Source organism: Neodiprion pinetum, chromosome 3 (assembly GCF_021155775.2).
Source record: "Neodiprion pinetum isolate iyNeoPine1 chromosome 3, iyNeoPine1.2, whole genome shotgun sequence".
In the NCBI taxonomy this organism is placed as follows: domain Eukaryota; kingdom Metazoa; phylum Arthropoda; class Insecta; order Hymenoptera; family Diprionidae; genus Neodiprion; species Neodiprion pinetum.
In genome coordinates, this window is record NC_060234.1 from 10,193,714 (window position 1) to 10,207,720 (window position 14,007).

Genomic DNA, 14,007 nt, shown 5'->3' on the forward strand with positions numbered 1-14,007 from the left:
GATCCCGAATTGAATGAATGGAGGTCCTCCTTGCCGGGACCGGGACTGAAGGAAGAGAAGTCCTTCTACCTGGGGATGGAACTGGGCGTATCGGGAATTCCTGCGGCCGCTCCTGAAGCTTCTGCACACCTTGCAGGATCCCGATCAACGCCTGGGACACGATTTCTTGTTGTTGACGCTGTTGCGAGAGGAGTTCGTGCAGAAGATTCTGCTGTTCTTGTTGCTGCTGTTGTAGCAGTTGTTGATGTTGTTGTTGCTGTTGTTGATGTTGTTGTTGCTGCTGAATCTGACGCATCAGCAAATCTTGGTTTCCCTGGATGAGCTCTGCCAAGAGAGCTAGTTGGGGCTGGGGCTGAACCTCAGCTTCCGAACGACGAGAAATGGGAGGAAACGCCGGTTCAGGAGAGCGCTGGCACGACGAAACGCGTCCGGCAGCTCGTCGCTCCGCGCGTGATGCTCTCGACGTAGGAGTTCGTTGCATTATTTTGAATACTTCTTTACACTCAAAATCCACTCAAATGGCACAGAAGAGATCCCGCTTCTGACAGCAATGTAACAACGGGGGGAAATTAAGAAAGATCTAAGAGAATCAAGGAGTTCTCTGTGCGATTTAAGCGAACGCCAAGCCAAAGAAGTCTCACGAACAAGGAATAGTTAGAAAGAAAATAGATGTATTTGGACACAAGCTCTCTTTTTAAAGTCTAGAGACTGACTGTTTTTACAATAATGTCGGTTGACGCAGCAACCTTATTCTTTTCAAAGACATAAGAGGTTTATAAACGTCTTTTATCTATGATGACTACTAGATCATTTAAAAGGGGACAAAACGGGTGATTTCACCCTTTGTAACAATATTAAATCTCATCGGTAGGCAAAAATCGTTTTTACTCAACAAAATAGCTATTGGTACTCACAGCATGTATGATTTCAGTAGAATGTGAATTGTGTGTAGGCGACCGTGATGTTAGCCATCATGGCATCGCACATCTCGGGAAATATTTCAATTGCAAGAGTTTTTGAAATAATCAAAACTGCCATTTTTAACTTTTCTTCTGTGTTGGAAACATCAATCGACAATATATCGACATATTTACATTCACATCATGTGCTGTAAAGCTATCCAAGCCCTCATCCGGAAACCATACTCCGTTTTTTCGTACCTCACCAAAGGTAAACATGAGCCGTTTGCATTCGCGGCACATTAAACCAGTTAAACCTTTATAATACCCAAAATACTGGAAAAATATCTTCTTGTTTCTTGAGGTCTTAACTACAAGTCAAATTCATAATAATATCGAATAATCAATTTTACAACTATTTTGAATGTACAGCTAGATAGTATAAAAAAAGTAATTTTTTTTACTTCCAAAAAAGTTCAGAACTTCCATTTCAGCACGAAAATACGTCTTTCAAAATTTTAGCTCTCAATCTTAACATTAAGAGGTTGCGCATCGCACTTTTCCATTTTTCATAAGGATTACATGGCATGGGAGAAAATTGTTTTTGGCTCATTCTGATTTTCATCACTAGCTAACGATGCGCCGTACAGAAAATTCATAGACATATTTTTGTAGAGAATTGAACGCTGTTCAAGAAAAGACATCTTATCATTTTCTGATAAAGCTACTCTTCCATAAGTGTTTGACGTTCTTACATGACTTTTGACCTCTAATAACTTTTCAACGAGTGAATTTATCAAAAAATAATAGAAGACCTTTTTTGTAGAGCGTTCAATTCTCTACGAAAATTTGTCTGTGAATTTTCTGTACGACGCATCGTAAGCTAGTTATAAAAATAGAAAGGGGCAAGAAGCATTTAGCCCATGTTTTTCTGATGGAAAAAAGAAAAATACGGTGGGCACCCTCATAATGTTAATAATAAGAGTTCAAATTTTAACAGGCGTATTTTCATACACAAATGAAACATTTGAACCTGTTTGGAGGTAAATATATATATATTTTTATCCCTGAATAAATGCCTTATGCACACCCCGAGATCCGCGTAAGGGCTCTATCCTGATAGTAATATGAACAACCTCCAACGTACCCTCACGACTGGAAGTTACGGGAAGGTTACAATTACACCAAAAAAATTGACAAACAATATTTATAGCCATATACGCGAAACTTATTGTACGCATTAATTGGAACATAAGAAGCTTAGAAAAATATCATCTTCCGCCTGGATTCCACGACACGCTTGCCTTCCACCCGCATAAGTGGTGGAATTTTGCGAATTTTACCAGTATATTTGAGTCTCGATTCTTACGGTAAAAGATCTATTACAACTATCCGCCAGAGTTTGAATTTATTCACTGAGTAAACGTATAACATGAAAAAAACAGCTTCACGATGGTCTTCCAATCATTCAGAACACCAACGATCGTCTTTAAGGCAGGTAGAGATGCAGCGTTCTAACCTCGTCGCTCATGTGCCGCATGCCCAACGCAGTTTCACAGTCCTGGACGACCGTCGTTGTATCTTATAGGTGAAACACTATTCTTTTCGTGTTTGTTATTATAAAAAAAAGCACCGCAATTAATTTCATCCTTGATAATACAAATTTTTTTAGATTTTTTTACGCCTGCTTATATGGGTGAAAGACGAGTTCAGTCGTGAAATTCAGGCGGAAAACGATATTTTGTGAAATTCTTATGTTCCAATCAATGTGTAAGAACACTTTCGCTTATGCGTCTATGAATTTTTTTTGTTGATTTTTAATCGTGAATAAAGCTCTCCCGTAAGCCCTCGTCACGGTGGTGCGTTGGAGAATGTTCATATTACTATTATACGTTACACGGATGATTCATTAAATAAATTGATGTTGCCAAAACGACCCGGCTATCGTTGACTCCCAGGCCATAAAAAAGATTGGCAGCTTCTGAAGATTTGAAATTTGGAGTAGGAGTTTTCTTTATATAACGCACTCACTTTCTCAAGCCTGTAGCACAATTAAGACCATTGTGTCTATCTTTCTAGATAGCGTCTGAAAAGAGAAGGAAGGGCTAAGTTCCTGTGATGGTGACGTCGGTGGCGGTGACGAATAATGTTTATAGTGTGGAGAAAGGTAGAAAATAATCTCCATCACTCACCTGCAATCCAGACAAGTGAAATCAATAACTGCAGAAAAAATGCTTCATTTGCGCTGGGATGACGTTCGTTGGTGAAGATGCTGAAATCAAAGTACAAGATACAAAAATTGTAACGAATTCACGCGACACGAGCATTTTTTCGCATTGAAAATCCTGGTTCCTGTTTCATCCACCTGCTACGTTGATTCGTAAAGTTCGTATCTCAATCACACTCTTGTGGGTGGACTGTGAAGCATTTGATATGTAGGGGCAGTGTATCGAGAGCCGTTGACTGAAGAGTGATTTTGACGCCTCTATAAACCCTGTAACTTGTTCTGTCCAAGAGTGACACGGATTTTTCTAGTTTTTGGGTGGTTTCCACCCCTCGGGGGTGGAGCACTTAGTTCGAGCGGGTGGTTTTCCGGGAGCCTTTAATTCTGGAGTAATTTTAACACTCGAACGAACTCTGTAAGTTGTTCCGTCCAAGAGTTACACGGATTTTTCTAGTTTTTGGGTGGTTTCCACCCCTCGGGGGTGGAGCACTGAATTCAAGCGGGTGGTTTTCCGGGAGCCTTCAATTAGCCTTTAATTATGACCTTCACACTTTTTCGAAATTTGACCTCGTTCCCGTTTTTTTTCAAGTCTGGTTTATATCGAGCTGGCTCCGCCACAGGTTTTTTTTAAAAAACGCCGAGCAATTGATTTAAAGATGAGCAATTCCAAGAGCCTTTAATTCTGGAGGAATTTTGACGTGCGTACGAACTCTGTAATTTGTTGCGTCTGAGAGTTACACCGATTTTTCGAGTTTTTGGCTGGTTTCCACCCCTCGGGGGTGGAGCACTTAATTCGAGCGGGTTGTTTTCCGGGAGCCTTTAATAAGCCTTTAATTATGACCCTCACACTTTTTCGAAATTTGACCTCGTTTCCGTTTTTTTTCAAGTCTGGTTTATATCGAGCTGGCACCGCCACAGGTTTTTTTTAAAAAACACCGAGCAATTAATTTAAAGATGAGCAATTCCAAGAGTCTTTAATTAGCCTTTAATTATGACCCTAACACTTTTCCGAAATTTCACCTGTTTTCCGTTTTTTCTCGGTGTGGCGGTTCCAGGTTTATGTCAAGCTGGCACCGCCACAGGTTTATTTTAAAAAACGCGGAGCATTTAATTCGAAAATAGAGCATTTAATTAGCCTCTAATTAGCCCTCAATTATTCCATAGGAAATTTTTCGATTTTCGAATGTGGCGGTTCCAGCTTGATATGGCTGGCAATGTGTCGTCGCCGAATTTCACCGGGATGCAACTCCTGATTTTCAGTAGCCCACAGGCTCTGAGATGAAGTTGGTAAAGTCGATGGTCCGTAACAATCAACGAAGTTTTTTGAACGAAACGGATTTTGTCCGAATTATGTAAAATTGGAAATCGAATCTGAGTTAGTATGCGAGTGTCCGAGACAACCTCACGTCGTGACGTCCTCTAGCAAAGAGAGAGATTCGTCCGTCGTTTGCCGGAACGTCTGGTCAAGATCGTTCCAGAAATACTGTTTACTTTTGCCTTTATGATTTACATATTCCTTTGCTAGGGCGCGTATTTTTGAATATATATGTAATGTTTTTTGTACAGGAGGGTTGGGGTTGTCGGATAAGCAAACCAAATTTGTTTCTCTGTAAATAAGAGTTTTTTTTTTATGTTATAACCGATGTTACTATTTACAATATTGACACGCGTGGCCAGTTACCTGTAAATAAGAGAAACGACAATTAAGGCCACTTATTCGTCTCTCTTTCTGCTCTGTATACTGTTTATGCTCTTTGTCCTGGCACGTACTCTCTCTTTTGTCTCTTCTCTCTATCTGTCCCTTTCTATCTCTCCCTGTCTCTATCTCGACCCTGTTTACCTGTCGATCCATTTCGCACTCGACGAGGCATCTAGCAGGTGTCACATAAACGTGCGTGGAGATCATTAAGCGCGCTAAATATAAAGAGAATATATTCTCTTTACATATATATATATTAGGCTGATTCAAAAAAAACGGCTAATTTTTTTTTTCAAAATCCTCACATAAAAACTTCCGAGAAGGTGTGAAAAGACGCCTGTAAAAAGCAGAGCCCTTAATATTACTACTAAGAGGTCGCGCATCGGGAATTTCTATTTCCCGTTTAAATAACACAGGAATAAATTTTTTTAAATTTTGCAATTTCGTATTTTTGCAACGGTTCATTAAATTAGCGGAACAAAGCATATTCTTGTAGGAAGTTTGACGCTCTACAAAAAAAGTCCTTACAAAGTTTTCGATAGTCACACTTCTTCAAAAGGTATTCGAGGTCAAAGTTGTACTTACAAAAAAATTCAATGTTTTTTTTTGTTTTTCGATGATACTATGAATCTTTTCTCATTATTTTGTTATAAAGAGGATAGATTTCGGAACAATTACATTTTTAAGTAGTCAAGTGCATCAGTTATGGATTCTCCATGATAACATGTTTATTATTTAACATCGCATTTTTGTAAGGTAACTTTATATTGACTCGATGGGAAAATTAATGATTGTAAAAGCCCAATTAGAGTAAGATATATTTATTGAATATATCTTTATAACAAAATAATGAGAAAAGATTCATAGTATCGTCGAAAAAAAAAAAAATTGAATTTTTCTGTAAGTTCAACTTTGACCTCGAATAACTTTTGAAGGAGTGTGACTATCAAAAACTTTGTAAGGACTTTTTTTGTGGAGCGTCAAATTTCCCACAAAAATATGCTTTGGTCCGCTGATTCAATGAGCCGTTGCAAAAATACAAAATTGTAAAATTTAAAAAAATTTATTCCTGTGTTATTTAAACGGGAAATAGAAATTCCCGATGCGCGACCTCTTAATAATAATATTAAGGGCTCTGCTTTTTACAGGCGTCTTTTCACACCTTCTCGGAAGTTTTTATGTGTGGATTTTGAAAAAAAAAAATTAGCCGTTTTTTTTTTGAATCAGCCTAATATATATATATATATATATATATATATATATATATATTGTTACAAAGGGTGAAATCACCCGTTTTGCCCCCTCTTTAATGATCTAGTAGTCAGCATAAATAAAAGACGTTTATAAACCTCTTATGTCTTTAAAAAGAATAAGGTTGCTGCGCCAACCGATATTATTGTAAAAACAGTCTTGTTTCAGACTTTAAACAAGAAACACGTATATTGCATTAAAAGCATTTATCACGATATTTTTGTTCACGCCTTTGATTTGATAATAAGTAAACTCGCGGATCCATATTTTATTAACGTAACGCCTAAATCGTTACAATTGGTGTCAGAAGCGGGATCTTGAGTTCTTATTAATTGAATCAACTCAGTGCGCGAACTTTAATTATGAGTAGCAGTCGTTTGACGCGCTCACGAAGAAGAGAAAGTAGCGGAGAAGAACCTTTTGTTATGGAGAATCCGCGGGTCCCTGAAACAATTCCATCGCCTTCAGTGGACCCTCTTCCAATTCCTTCGACAATCTCTCAAATTGATCTGCTGAAGATCATGTCTCAACAGCAAGAGGCTGCTGAGCGCCAACAACAGCAACTTCTTCAGCTGCTTCTTGATCAACAAGAGCAGCAAAAAAGAGAACAAGAACAACAGTTGGAACAGCGAAGAAGACAACAGGAACAACAGCTGGAACAGCGCAGGCTTGATAGAGAGGCACAAGAACGATCCGAAACTAGTCTACACGAACTGTTCCGGACGACTGTGGCAGCTCTTCAGGCTGTTCATCAGGTGAATGGCTCAGGAGAACCGGCTGTCACTCCACGAGGTTCCGGAGTCGTTACGCCGCTTCTCTCTCCTGTTCCTTCTCCTGTTCCCGTTTCCGCTGTTCGACAGGTCCGACATCCAGGACGAATCCAGGATGTTCGAGATTCAAGGTCTGTGCCTTTTACTAGGGAAGTAGTTGAATCTCCAATTAGTAGAAGGAGAGTAAATAATGAGGTTGGTTTTTCCGAGTCTTTGCCTCAAGTTCGACCTCAATATTCTCATTTTAATCAATTAAATAATTCAGGATTTCCTGAGGTTGCTTCTCAGATTAATGAGAAACCTCTTTTTCCTTTAAAACCGCCAATTTTTGACGGAAAAATACCATGGGCAGATTATGAACGCCAGTTTAATACAATTGCTAAACATAATCAGTGGGACTCCGCCATGAGGGCCCACAGTCTTGCCTCCTGTCTTCGAACGCCGGCTTTGAACGTTTTAACGGCGTTGTCTGAGGAAGAAATCTCTGATTATGAAAAACTTAGTTCTGCATTAAAGTTGAGGTACGGAAATGACCACTTAACAAAACTGTACACAGCACAATTACAGACAAGAAGACAAGGACGAGACGAAGACCTCGCGTCTCTTAGTCAGGACATTGAACGGCTTTCTCGTATAGCTTTGCCAGACCACGAACCGTCTCGAAACTTATTAGCAACGCAAGCTTTTTTGAATGCGATTAATGATCCAGAAATTAAAATGGCCGTTGGAACATCGGGCCTCACTTCTTTGCGGGAGGCAACAGCCAAAGCCCTCGAGGTGGAGGCAATGAGAAAGCAATATTTTGGGCTGAGCAAGCTTCGTCGGATTGAGGTGTCTGGAAACGCCTCAAGAAGGCGAAGTTTTGAACACTCGGAGGAGTCAAAACCTCAAAATTATAAAAATAGAAATAACAGTAACAATTTTAAATCAAGAAATCGAGGTTCTTTTCAAAACCAACAAAACCAGCGTATAAATAAAAACGTGGTCGTGACAAGTCAAACTAGCTTGACTTGTCTATTTTGTAAAAAAACAGGTCACGACGCCAATCATTGTTTTCTAATTAAGAAAATTAGTGGAAAACCGATGCAAGGTTCGAATCCAAATTCGTATAATTGGCGTAAGAAAAACATAGAAATAGGGGAAGCAAATCCTCAATTGAGTTCTTCAACAGGAACTCACCCAAAAAACTAATTTCAGATGATTTGTCAGGGCGGAAATCATCGCAGATTGTTGGTAGTGAAAGCCCTCTTAGAGAACAGTTTTTAATTAGAAGTCTGCGACAGTCTGGTCTTTACGCGCGTGGTACTGTTAATGGCGTCGATTGTCTGTGGGTAATAGACACGGGCGCAGAAGTAACCGTAGTTCGATCGGATCTCTTTAAATCCGATGACCAGATTGTTCCCTCTTTTTCTCTGCGAACAGCCACTGGAGAGACGACCCCGGTTTTGAGACAGGCTACTGTCCAAATTAACCTTTTTGGGTGTATCGACTCTCCGCATAAGGTTTTTATAGCAGATATAGAGGATGAAGGTATTTTGGGAATAGACTTTCTTACGGCTCATAACCGTGTTATCTCGACTAAGAGAAATTCACTAGCTTCAAACAATCGCGAAATAACTCTTTGTACAAATAGAAATGGAATTTATTGGACTCCTCCTAGAATTCGAGAAATAGAACTGTCGGAAGATGATTTGCAACAACATTTTCCTCTTCATTTACGGAGCCTTGTTGAGAAATCTTCGATTTCGTTAAATTCAGCTCAGGAAGAATCGTTTAAATCTCTTTTGCTAGAATTTAAAGATTCTTTTGCCAAAGATAGTGGTGATAAGGGCCGATGTACTTCTGTCAAGCACAAGATCGACGTCGGAGAGAGTTCACCAATTAAACAAGCTCCTCGAAGACTCGCTCTCAACGCCCGAGAAGAGGTGAAGAAGCTTGTGGAAGACATGTTAGCGAACGATGTGATTGAGCCATCGTCTAGTCCCTGGGCTTCACCAATCGTCCTTGTTAACAAAAAGGACGGATCCAAACGATTTTGTATCGATTACAGGAAGCTGAACGATATAACGAAGAAAGATTCTTACCCTCTACCCAGAATCGACGAGACCCTCGACCTGATAGCTGGTGCAACTTGGTTCAGCACCATAGATCTTCAGAGCGGATATTGGCAGGTCGAAATGGATCCTCTAGATAAAGAAAAAACAGCTTTTGTTACGGGTTTAGGAGGATTATGGCAGTTCAAGGTTATGCCGTTTGGTTTGAGTAATGCCCCGGCTACCTTTGAACGAATGATGGAGGCTGTTCTCCATGGGCTCACGGGCAAAATATGCCTCGTTTATTTAGACGATATAATTGTTTTTGGCAAGAACTTTGAAGAAGAAGTTCAAAATCTCAGACAAGTTTTCGCTAGGCTGAAGCAAGCAGGTCTGAAAATGAGCCCGAAAAAATGTCATCTGTTCCAAAAAGAAGTAGGCTTCCTCGGACATATCGTTTCAGCACAAGGTGTGAAGACCGACCCATCCAAAATAGAGAAGGTTTCTTCTTGGCCGACACCTAAGAATAAAGAACAAGTTCAAAGCTTTTTAGGCCTTTGTACGTATTACAGAAGATTTGTAAAAGGTTTCGCTAGTATAGCTAAGCCTCTCCATCATTTGACCGGAATCAAGATTCTTTTTGACTGGACCCCGGAATGCGAAGAGGCTTTCAAGAAATTAAAGGAAAATCTTATTTGTTCGCCGATTTTAGCTTATCCAGAGGTCGAAATTCCTTTTATTTTAGATACGGATGCATCTCTTTCTGGAATAGCCGGGGTTCTGTCACAAATTCAGGGAGGTCAAGAGAGAGTGATAAGCTATTTCAGCAGAGTTTTGAGTAAAACCGAGAGGAATTATTGTGTCACTCGTAGAGAGCTTTTAGCTGTTGTTAAGACCGTAGTACATTTTCACCATTATTTGTACGGCAGGAGATTTTTGATACGTACAGATCATGCTTCTCTCAGGTGGCTACTTTCGTTTAAATCTCCCGAAGGTCAGGTAGCTAGATGGTTAGAAAGGCTCGGTCAGTACGATTTTGATATTCGTCATCGAGCAGGAATTCATCATGGAAACGCCGATGCTCTCTCTCGAAGACCCTGCGAGGAAATGCCAGAGTGTAAACAGTGTGCACGATTAGAGAAAAATCGTGACCCCTCTCTTATAATACGGAAGATTTCTTTCGAAAATAACCAGGAGGAATGGAGAAAATCGCAGCAAGAAGACGACACTTTGAATCAAGTGAAGTCTTGGAAAGAAGCAGAAACTCGCCCGGACTGGCAGGATATATCTTTAGCCGAGCCAGATTTGAAAATTTATTGAGCTCAATGGGACTCTATTCTTTTAATTGATGGAATTTTATACCGAAAATGGGAATCTGCAGACTTGAAAGAAATCAGGTGGCAACTTTTGGTTCCCAGGTCACGAGTTCCAGAGATTCTTGCTCTTTATCATGATTCTCCTGCAGGCGGACACTTCGCTTCGAATAAAACTCTGGGCAGAATTCGCAACTTCTACTTTTGGCCCCGTTGCCGGATGGACGTTGAAGATTGGTGTCGAAGATGTCGAATCTGCACGGCAAAGAAAGGACCTCGAGCGAAGGGACAAAGCTCTCTTCAAATTTACAACGTGGGAGCTCCACTTGAAAGAATAGCGATGGATATTCTTGGACCTCTTCCGATAACCCATTCTGGAAATAAATATGCTTTGGTTATTGCTGATTGTTTTACTAAGTGGCCAGAAGTGGTTCCTCTCGCTGATCAAGAAGCCTCTACTGTAGCACAGGCATTCGTTGAAGAATTTATTTGTAGACACGGAGTTCCTCTAGAACTTCATACTGATCAAGGCCGAAATTTTGAGTCGACCTTAATGAAAGAGGTTACTCAGATTTTAGGGGTTAGAAAAACTCGTACAACTCCTTTGCATCCGCAATCTGACGGCATGATAGAGCGTCTGAATCGGACTTTACTACAATATTTGTCGTCCTTCGTAGAGCAGAATCAGAGAGACTGGGACTCCTGGATCCCTTTCTTCCTCTTATCTTACAGATCTGCGATTCACGAGACGACGAAACAGACGCCAGCCCTCATGCTTACTGGAAGAAATCTTCGACTTCCGTCAGATTTGGAAAAAGGCCCTGTTCCTGTGCAAAGACAGCATCAAACAGATTATGCCTTTTTATTACAACAACGTTTAGAAGAAATTCATCACTTTGCTAGGAATAGAATTTCTATGGCTTCAGATAAATTAAAAACTCGTTATGATATTCGAGCCAGAGATTTAAAATTTAATCCTGGAGATTCTGTTTGGCTTTTTCAACCTCGAAGACAGAAAGGACGATGTCCAAAGCTACAAAGAAATTGGGAAGGCCCTTACTTAGTGGTTAACCGGATAAATGATGTTGTTTATAAAATCCGAAGATCTCCTCATTCGCGTCAGAAAGTGGTTCACTTGGATCGTCTTGCTCCTTTTGAAGAGGATCAACCTGGAACAGTCTCTCCAAGACCAGGGACATCCTTCGAGGTTAGATCTTCAAACGAACACCCTTGACGACTGTGATCGACTTGACCTTCTTTACAGTCAGTTATCGATTGAGAGAAGAATTTACCTTTCGGAATTCGTTTGAGTAAAACTCGACCGCTTACGATTATTATAGAAGGAAATATCGGATGCGGAAAAACAACTTTCACTAAGAGGTTTTTAGCAGATTGCCAGGTCTGTACACTTTTAGAACCTCTTGAAGAATATCGAAATGTAGTCGGAATTAATCTTTTAGATTTGATGTATCAGAACCCAGATCGTTATTGCTATTATTTTCAACATTTCGCTCAAATGGTTATGTTAGATAAACATCTGCAGACGACTTCATTGCCTGTAAAGGTGATGGAAAGATCGATATTTAGTACCAATTGTTTTGTAGAAGCTCGTCGAAGGTTAGGTAATTTTCGCGACTTCGAATCTCATTTATTGACAAAAAATTTTGATCTTCTCATTCGCTCGTCTGAGCTCAGAGTAGATTTGATTGTTTATTTGCGAGTTTCCCCAGAAACTTCTTTCGCTCGAGTCAGTTCCCGTTCTCGTGAGGAAGAATCGAGTATTTCTTTAGAGCTACTCAGAACTATCCATGAGGTTCATGAAGATTGGTTAGTAAAACAAACCGTTTCTTCTTTATCCGCTCCTGTTTTGGTTATCAATGCAGAATCCACAGCCGACCAAGTTTATTCTAATTTTTGTCTTGCAATGATACACGGACAAAGTTAAACCTTTGAATTTAATATTGGAAAAATTTTATTCTCAAAAAATTTACATTAAACTATATTAAGGGGAAAAGGCGAGAAATGTTTAAAATCTCCTTAATTTCTTCTTTGACATTTTCGCATCCCTCGCACCCTTCCGTTTTCTTTACTATATCGAATAGATTCTGTTTACAAGAGCGACAAAGCACTTTTTCTTTCAAAAAGGTCACATGGAGAGAGACCTCTTGAAGAAGAAATTCGGGTCTAGAACTAAAAAGAAATGATTGAAACAAAAAAAAAAAAAAAAAAAATTATTTTCTTATAATTTATTTATGTTATTCGAGATGATGTACTCACTGTGACTCAAAGCAGCTTAGGCAAAGCAAGCCGCTTCTTCCTTTTACGGAAACGGCATTCAGCTGGCCGCAAGACATCTCCCTCCAAAGAGAGTTAAAATAGTTAGACCTTTCCATTTCACTAAGGTCGTCCGAATTTTCGAGAGAAAATACTTTTAGCAGCATAGCTGCATTCGTCGAAGTATGTCCTTTTGCATCCATGTCTTGTCTGTCTTTAACGACTACTTTTCTTATAATGATTTGTTATTTCTGCGTTGCTAATCAATTTGAAATTTGTTTTCTTCGATTGTTTCTTTCTAGAAACTTCTTCTCTGGAATCGAGTTTTGTGTCGGATAGGCTTTGGTTTAAGGAATAATGTGAAATGAGCCACGATTATTTTTCGAGGTCGATGAGCGATTGCTTGATTTTCACATTTTATTAACCTTAAGTGTCAGTTTTTGTGAGCACTTTTTCAGGTTATTTGACACAGCCCTTTCCTTCCAATCTTCCCCGATTCCTGAGGATGACTGGTGGTTTTATTTTGAAGAAGGACGCAGAAATAATTCAGATAAGATCGTTTCTTTTCTTTTGAATACATATTCAATTTATTTTATTCAAGTATTCTCCCAAATTCACTTAGTGAATTTGAATTGTTATACCATCACTCACATTTGTCCTTCCAAAACTCTAGGGTGAACTATTCCTAAAGAAGTCACCCCACGATTTCCTTATTTCATATGAAGAGAAGTCTGTTTTCGTCTTATTTGGTCCTGGAATTGTCGGTTCCCGGTTCGATGTTTTCATCCGAACCTGTTTCGGAGGGATCCTTCATGAAGAAGATTGAATTTCTTCCCGACATCAATCTGGGCCGTTGCGGATAACTTTGAATTCATGAAGCCACATAACACTTAATAACACTAACCTTTATAAAACATGGCACATAAATTTTTGAGATTATTTAACGCTCAACTATCTGCTCAAGGTTTTCTGTGGTTTACCTTGAGACTGTGGGCAAATGCCAGATAGTAAAAAAGGGAGTTCTTAAATTTTTAGAGCCACAGCTCCAACTCACCTTTGAGCACTGACTACTAGAATACTTTTATAATTATTTTATCTTTCCCGAGTCGGGACGACTCTTTTCCTCGGGGGGGAGTAGTGTTACAAAGGGTGAAATCACCCGTTTTGCCCCCTCTTTAATGATCTAGTAGTCAGCATAGATAAAAGACGTTTATAAACCTCTTATGTCTTTAAAAAGAATAAGGTTGCTGCGCCAACCGATATTATTGTAAAAACAGTCTTGTTTCAGACTTTAAACAAGAAACACGTATATTGCATTAAAAGCATTTATCACGATATTTTTGTTCACGCCTTTGATTTGATAATAAGTAAACTCGCGGATCCATATTTTATTAACGTAACGCCTAAATCGTTACAATATATATATATACATGTGACGTGGTCTTTTCCCGCTGCTCGGTCACTCGGAGAAAATGACCGGGAACTTACCGCGTGCACAATAATTTGGCGTCCACGATGTCCCCTGAACCTGCAATAAGACCGCG

The 14,007-nt window shown here is 39.6% G+C and overlaps 1 long non-coding RNA gene across 1 annotated transcript; it reads right to left on the bottom strand.

Annotated features, from left to right (window-relative positions):
* Positions 1–10,464: 10,464 nt before the first annotated feature.
* LOC138190687 (uncharacterized) lies at positions 10,465–11,359 on the bottom strand. The gene is made up of 3 exons (XR_011176729.1): positions 11,250–11,359; positions 10,787–11,016; positions 10,465–10,563 (listed from the first exon to the last, which is right to left on the bottom strand). It is a non-coding gene; the product is annotated as an uncharacterized lncRNA (long non-coding RNA).
* Between the last annotated feature and the right edge of the window lie 2,648 nt (positions 11,360–14,007).